The 8,040-nt window shown below is 35.6% G+C and overlaps 1 pseudogene; it reads left to right on the forward strand.

The window, feature by feature from the left end:
- The first annotated feature begins 5,886 nt into the window (after window positions 1-5,886).
- On the forward strand, window positions 5,887-6,418 carry LOC114505278 (annotated as a pseudogene).
- Window positions 6,419-8,040: the final 1,622 nt, after the last annotated feature.

The raw sequence follows: 8,040 nt of genomic DNA on the forward strand, positions 1-8,040 counted from the left end.
AGGTGTTCAAATCCCATGATATGACTGTATTAGTGTTGATCTCTCCTTTTATGTCCATCACGATTTGTTTTATATATTTAGACGTTCCTATGTTGGATATATATATATATATATATATATATACACACACACACACATTTATAAGTGTTATATCCTCTTGTCAGATTGGTCCCTTTAGTATTATGTACTGTCCTTCTTTGTCTCTTAACATAACCTTAGTTTTAAAGCCTTTTTGTCAGATATAAGTATTGCTAATCCAGCTTTTACAATTTTTATTTGCATGAAATGTTTTTTTAATCCATGTACTTTTAGTCTGTATGTATCTTTCATTCTGAGGTGGGTCTATTGTAGATAGCATAGGTATGTGTCTTGTTTTCTTATCTTTTATTTACCCTATGTCTTCAATTGGAGCATTTAACCCATTTACATTTATTTTTAAATATATTTTATGATTATGCTATTACAGTTGTGTCGTTTTTTTCTCCCCTTTATCACCCTCCACTCTGCACTCTTTCACCCTCCTGTATCCCCTCCAAGTAGTCCATATCTATGGGTTGTATATATAAGTTCCTTGGCATCTCCATTTCTGATGCTATTCTTAACCTTCCCCTGTCTATTTTGTGCCTACACATTATGCTTCTTATACCCTGTAACTTTTCCCCTCCTTTCTCCCTCTTCTCTTCTCCACTGATAAACCTTTATGTAATCTCCATTTCTGTGATTCTGTTCCTGTTCTACTTGTCTGCTTAGTTTTTCTTTTTAGGTTCAGTTGTTGATAGTTATGCATTTGTTGTCATTTTACTTATAGTTATGGTTTTGATCTTCTTCTTTTTCTTAGATAAGTCCCTTTAACATTTCATATAATAAGGACTTGATGATGATGAGCTCCTTTAATTTGACCTTATCTGGGAAGCACTTTATCTGCCCTTCCATTCTAAATGATAGCTTTGCTGGACAGAGTCATCCTGGATGTAGGTCCTTGCCTTTCATGACTTTGAATACTTCTTTCCAGCCCCTTCTTGCCTGCAAGATTTCTTTTGAGAAATCAGCTGATAGTCTTATGGGCGCTCCTTTGTAGATAACTCTCTCCTTTCCTCTTGCTGCTTTTAAGCTTCTCTCTTTATCTTTAATCATGGGTAACTTAATTATAATGTGTCTTGGTGTGTTTTTTCTTGGATCCAATTTCTTTGTGACTCTCTGAACTTCCTGGACTTCTGGAAGTCTATTTTCTTTGCCAGATTGGATTTTTCCTTAATTATTTTTTCAAATAAGTTTTCAATTTCTTGCTTTTCATCTTCTCCTTCTGGCACCCCTATGATGTGATGTTAGAGTGCTTAAAGTTGTCCCACAGGTTCCTCAGCTTCTCCTCATTTTTTTTTTTGAAATCTTGTTTCTTCATTCTGTTGTGGTTGGATGCTTATTTCTTCCTTTTGTTTCAAATCATTGATTTGAGTTCCAGTTTCCTTCACTGCACTGTTGGTTTCCTGTATATTTTCCTTTATTTCACTTTATATAGCCTTCATTTCTTCCTTCATTTTGTGACCAAATTCAATTATTTCTGTGAGCATCCTGATTACCTGTGTTTTGAACACTGTGTCTGATAGTTGTCTATTTCCTCATCACTTAGTTCTTTTTCTGGAGTTTTGATCTATTCTTTCATTTGGGCCATATTTCTTTGTCACAGTGCACCAGTCTGGGTGAATGTCTCTTTAACTCCTTGGTTGTCAGACTTCCATGCAGTTCCATTTTCTGGCAGTTCTGAACCCATTTATATTTTAAATGATTTTTGATAGGTACATGTTTATTGACATTTTATTCTTTTAAGTATGTTTTTCTATTTTTTTAAGTTTTATTCTTCTGTTTAAAGCTATCCCTTTAACATTTCTGGTATACCAGTTTGTTGGTTATAAATTCTTTTAACGTTCTTGTTTTGGAGAGCACTTTATTAATTTAAAAAATAGCCTTTTTGAGTAAAGTAGTCTTGGTTGTAGGTCTTTGCTTTTCATCACTTTGAAGATTTCATGCCAATCTTTTCTGGCCTGAAATGTTTCTGTCGAAAAATTATCTCACAGTCTTATGGGAGCTTTGTGTAGGTAACTAACAGTCTTTCCCTTAAACTTTTTAAAGTTTTCTCTTTGTCTTAACTTATTCCATTTTAATTATGATGTAATTTAGGGTGGGCCTTTTTGGGGTCATCTTATTTGGGACTCTCTAAACTTCTTGGACTTGTGCCTTTTTCCTTCACCAGGTTAGGGAAGGGTTTCTTTGACATATTAATTTATTTTTTATTGTTGTTGTGTTATAGTTGTCTCAGTTTCTCCCTCCTTTTTCTTTTTTATTGTTGTTCAATACAATTGTCTGTCTTTCCCCCTCATCACACCCCCCCACCTCAGCCATCCCCACCCCCCTCCCTGTGTCCACCCACTCTTGGTTTTGTCTATGTATCCTTTATAGATGTTCCTGAAAACCCTTCCCTGTTCCCCCCCCATTACCCCCTCTCACTCCCCTTCTAGTTATTGTCAGTTTGTTCTTAATTTCAATGCCTCTGGTTATATTTTGCTTGCTTGTTTGTTTTGTCCATTAGGTTCCTCTTAAAGGTGAGATCATATGGTATTTGTCTTTCACTACCTGGCTTATTTCACTTAGCATAATGTTCTCCAGTTCCATCCATGCTTTCACAAAGGGAAGGAGCTCCTTCCTTCTTTCTGCTATGTAGTATTTCATTGTGTAAATGCACCACTGTTTTTTGATCCATTCATTTACTGATGGATACTTAGGTTGATTCTAGCACTTGTCTATTGTAAACTGTGCTGCTCTGAACATTGGGGTGCATAAGTTCTTTTGGGTTGGTGTTTCAGGGTTCTCAGGATATAATCTCAAAAGTGCAATTGCCGGGTCAAAAGGCAGTTCCATTTTTAGTTTTCTGAGGAAATTCCATACTGTTTTCTACAGTGGCTGCACCAGTCTGCATACCCACCAACAGTGACTAGGGTTCCCTTTTCTCCACATCCTCTCCAGTGCTTCTTGTTTGTTGATTTGTTTATGAGGGTCATTCTCACCAGTGTGAATTGGTATCTCATTGTGGTTTTAATTTCCATCAATCTGATGGCTAATGATACTGGGCATCTTTTAATATGTCTTTGGGTCCTCTGTATGTCTTCCTTGGAGAAGTGTTTGTTCAGGTCTTTTGCCCATTTTTTAATGACTCCAAGAAAAAAAAAACTACTCAACATAATAACTGAATTAGGAAAAACAGCAGGATACAAAGTCAATCAAAGGCATTTTTGTACACCAACAATAAAATATCAAAAAGAAAAATCTAGAAGAATCTTCATTTGCTATAGCAAGAAGAAAAGTAATGTACCTTGGAATAAACCTAACCAAGGAAGTAAAAGACCTATACTTAGAAAATTACACAACACTAAAGAAATAAATTAAGGAAGACACAAGCAAATAGAAGCATGTACTATGTTCATCGATTGGAAGAATTAACATCATGAAATATCCATACTACCCAAAGCTATTTATAAATTCAACTCAATCTCTATTACAGTACCAATGACATAATTCACAGATATAGAATGAACATTTCAAAAATTTATATGGAACAATAAATAATCCCAAATAGCTGCAGTAATTTTGAGAAAGAAGAGCAAAGTAAGAGGATTACAATACCTGATATCAAACTGTATTACAAGGCCACTGTAATCAAAACAGCCTGGTAGTGGCACAAAAATAGGCACATAGCCCAATGGAACAGAAGAGAGAGCCCAAAAATAAACCCAAGTGTCTATGGTCAATTAATATTTGACAAAGGAGGCAGCAGCATAAAATGGAGTAAAAATACCATCTTCAACAAATGGTATTGGGAGAGCTGGACAGCTACCTGAAAAAAAAAATGAAACTCAAGCACCAACTTACACCATACACAAAAATAAATTCAAGGTGGATAAAAGATTTAAATATAAGTCATGACACCATTAAAGTCCTAGAGGAGAACATAGGCCAGAAAATCTCAGATATTCCACGCAGCAATATTTTCACTGATATGTCCCCTAGAGCAAGGGACATAAAGGAAAGAATAAACAAATGGGATCTCATGAAAATAAAAAGCTTTTGCATGGCTGAAGAAAATAGCCTTAAAATGAAAAGTGAACCAACAGTATGGGAAAACATATTTGTCCTCAGACGAGGGTTTGATCTCCAAAATATATAAAGAATTCACACAAGTCAACTCCAGGAAGACAAACAAACCAATTAAAAAGTGGTTAGGGAAGTTTTCAGCCATTATTTCTTCAAATTGATTCTCTAACCCTTGCTTTCTGCTCTCTTTGTGGTACCCCTTGATGCAGATGTTGTGCTGCATGTTGTTCCAAAGATGCCTTAAAGTATCATCATTCTTTGCAATTCTTTTTTCCTTTTGCTGCTGTGATTGGGTGGTTTTTCAACCTTGTCTTCCAAATCACTCATTCAGTCCTGTGCTTCATCAAGCCTACTGCTTATTCCTTCTAGTGTATTCACCATTTCAGATATTGTATCTTTTGTTTCTGACTGATTCTTTTTTATGGTTTTGAAGTGTTTTTTAGCATTCTTATAACCAATATTTTGAACTCTATCTAGTAAAGTGCTTGCCTCCATTCCATTTCCTAAGTGTCTTTTTTTTTGTAGATTTCTCCTGTTCTTTCATTTGCTGCATATTTCTTTGGATCCCCATTTTGGCTGCCTATTTGTGTTTGTTTCTATGTATTAAGTAGTTATTCTGTGACTCCCAGTATTGGTAGGGTGGCCTTAAGTATTAGGTGTCCTTTTAGACCCCATGGCATGGTCTTGTTGATCACCTGATCTGGGTGCTCTAGAATATCCCTTGTGTGAGTAATGTGGGCCCTCTATTGTAACTGAGTCTTGATTTCAATTGACTGATTCATGTATGAGGTTGACCCTTAGGTTTTCTGACTGTATGTACTCCAACCAATTTGTACAATCTTGTGTGCAGGTGCTGACCACAAGAATTTCAATTCATCTCAGCAGAGTCTGGTGCCTGCCAAAATCTCCTTTTGTCTGAAGCTGACCACTGGGTGTGTTGGTCATAAGCAAGTGATCCTTTTGATTTTTCCTCCTCTGCCTTCTTCCTTACCACTCTCTCTCACTTTGTGGTGGTCTTGGAGGATGGACTCCTGATCACACTAAACGCTACAGGCAGACCTAGTGGTCACATTGCCAGTATAGTTGTCACTACTTCATCATAGAAGAGTTTTTCAAGGGTCATATAATCAGTGTATTTAGGAAGAAAGAGGCATAGGTAGGTGGAAGAGTTCACCATTTTTTCTATTTCATATGTTATAGCTCTTCTAGAAATAAAATGTCTAAAAAACTACAACTCTAAAGTTCAGGTCCCTGATGCCATTAAAGTACTGAACAAAGTCCAATTTGTTTTTTAGAAAAGTCAGTCTGTTTCAGGGATCTGCACACAGTGCTATGGGTCTTGGAGTAACCAAACTTACACAAGCAAAGAGATATTCTCTCAAAGAGGTCAGTTTATGATTTACTCTTTTTCCACTGAGATGACTTTATATCTTAATTTTTATTTTTTGAGAAGCTTGTTCTGACAGCATGAAAAAATTTAAATAATAATACCTTAGAGAAAATATTAACTCAAAAATAGAGTATTGTCTCTGGTTACACATTTACAGGAATCTGAAAGAAGTTTAGATGTTCACAGGGAAAACAATGAACATGGTCAGGTGTCAATAAAGTGGGCTTAATGCTGGAATTAAACTCTGTAATTAGCATTAACTGGCTTCTTCACCACTTCTGCAGTTTATATACAAAAAAATTGACTTGGTGCTCTTCCCTTTTGCAGCTACCATACAAGCACCAGCAATCAAGATGAAGTTCAATCCCTTTATTACTTCCAACCAGAGCAAGAACCATAAAAGGCAATTCAATGCACCTTCCAACATATGCAGGAATATTATGTATTCTCTTCTTTCCAAAGAACTGAGAAAGAAGTACAATGTTTAATCCATGTCCATCCAAAAGGATGATGAAGTTCAAGTTGTTCTGGGACATTAAAAAGTGCAGCAAATTGGCAAAGTAGTCAAGGTTTACAGGAAAAAATGTGTCATCTACATTGAATGAGTGCAATGGGAGAAAGCTAATGGTGCAACTGTTCATGTGGCATTCATCCCAGCAATAAACAAATGGGACCTCATGAAAATAAAAAGCTTCTGCATGGCTAAAGAAAACAGCCTTAAAATGAAAAGTGAACCAACAGTATGGGAAAACGTATTTGCAATGTGGTTATCATTAGACTAAATCTAGACAAAGACCACAAAAAGATCCTTGTAGATCCAAATTTCACCACGTAGGAAAAAAAGGCAAATAGAAGGAAGAAACAATTGAGAAAACACAGGAATAAAGTAATATTCATATACAACTTTCATTAAAATCTTAAAATGAAAAAAAAAACATTGACTGGGAAAAACAGAATTTTGCCTTGTGTGATTTTGGTAGGGTGTTTACATAATTTATCGTACAAATTGGGATGATTTTGAGAATAAAACCAGCTCTGCTAATAATTAATCCAAGGCAACATGTATAAAGTGGGACTGTCTTGGATAAACCTGAAAGCACAATCTCCATAAACTTGGGAAATACAAGAAAGACTTTTGTACTAAAATAAAAAAAATGTATCACAACTGCTGGGCACACTGTTCACCATGAGGGCCATTACAGAGAATCCTTTTAATGTGCCATAACTTCAAGGAGAGTAGCACTTGTTTTTACAAGATACACTTTCATATAAATAAGAATATACATTTCTTCCTCTTCACAGGTGACACAAATCAAAGCACTGAATAAAGAAGAACTTTTAAAAGGAAAAGGAGAGAGGTGAAACATCACTAGGCCTTGTTTTAGGAGGACTGGACTGGTAGGGTACACTTGTTGGGGAATCACAATGGAACTAAGTTTCTGACTCCAACCAATTCATATAAAGGAGTATATGAGAAGTCAGAGGGCAAAATTCATTTAGGGTACAAACTTTTCTTATGCTATCCCAGACAACCTTTCTTTTATTAAAATATATATTTTAAAAGTTTTATTTATTTATTTTTAAAGAGAGGAAGGGAGGGAGAAAGAGAGGGAGAGAAACATCAATGTGTGTTTGCCTCTCATGTGCCCCCTACTGGGGACCTGGCCCACAACCCAGGCATGTTCACTGACTGGGAATTGAACCAGTGACCATTTGATTCACAGGCTGGCAGTCAATCCAGTGAATCACACCAGCCAGGACCCAGACAACCTTTCTTATATTAAGGTATACCCATTGTGTGTTCAGTGCTGTCTCAGATAAAAGAGTATTAAAATGGGAAGCCTAGGGAGAGAAGCAATGGAAGTTTATTGAATTTGATAGTTTACTTTCACTGGATAGAGCAGAGAAACATTAAAAAAAGTAATATATAAAATCATTAAATTCATTTTGCTAGAGGTAAAAATCTAGTGAATGAACTTGCTGTGATATCACTTTCCTAAAGAGGTCTTCTAAAGTCTTATTTCTTTGAGTTAGTGTTGCTGCCTGATTTTGAGGGGGTAATATCTATTTGGGCTGGTATAACAAAAATACCATAGACTGGGTAATTGAGGCATGGAACTCAAAATGCATGTATATTTAATTTCTATCTTCTTATTCCCAGGAAACTGGTACTGCATAATTTAAACTAGCTTTTGTTCATTTTATTTTGAAATGGTTTTAGATTTACAGAATATTGCAAAGATAGTACAGAGACTATCTATATATCCCACACTTTTCCTTATATTAATATCTTAGATTACTATGACACATTTGTGACAATTGAACAATTATCAATACAGTATTTACTAAAGTCTGTACTTTATTCAAGTTTCCTTTGTTTTTACCTAATGTTCTTTTTCTGTTTCAGGACTCCATCTAAGATACCATACAACATGGAGTCATCATGCCTCCTTAGACTCCTCTTAGCTATAATATTTTCTCAGACTTTCTTTGTTTTTAAAGACCTT

This window comes from Phyllostomus discolor, chromosome X (genome assembly GCF_004126475.2).
Source record: "Phyllostomus discolor isolate MPI-MPIP mPhyDis1 chromosome X, mPhyDis1.pri.v3, whole genome shotgun sequence".
Classification (NCBI taxonomy): domain Eukaryota; kingdom Metazoa; phylum Chordata; class Mammalia; order Chiroptera; family Phyllostomidae; genus Phyllostomus; species Phyllostomus discolor.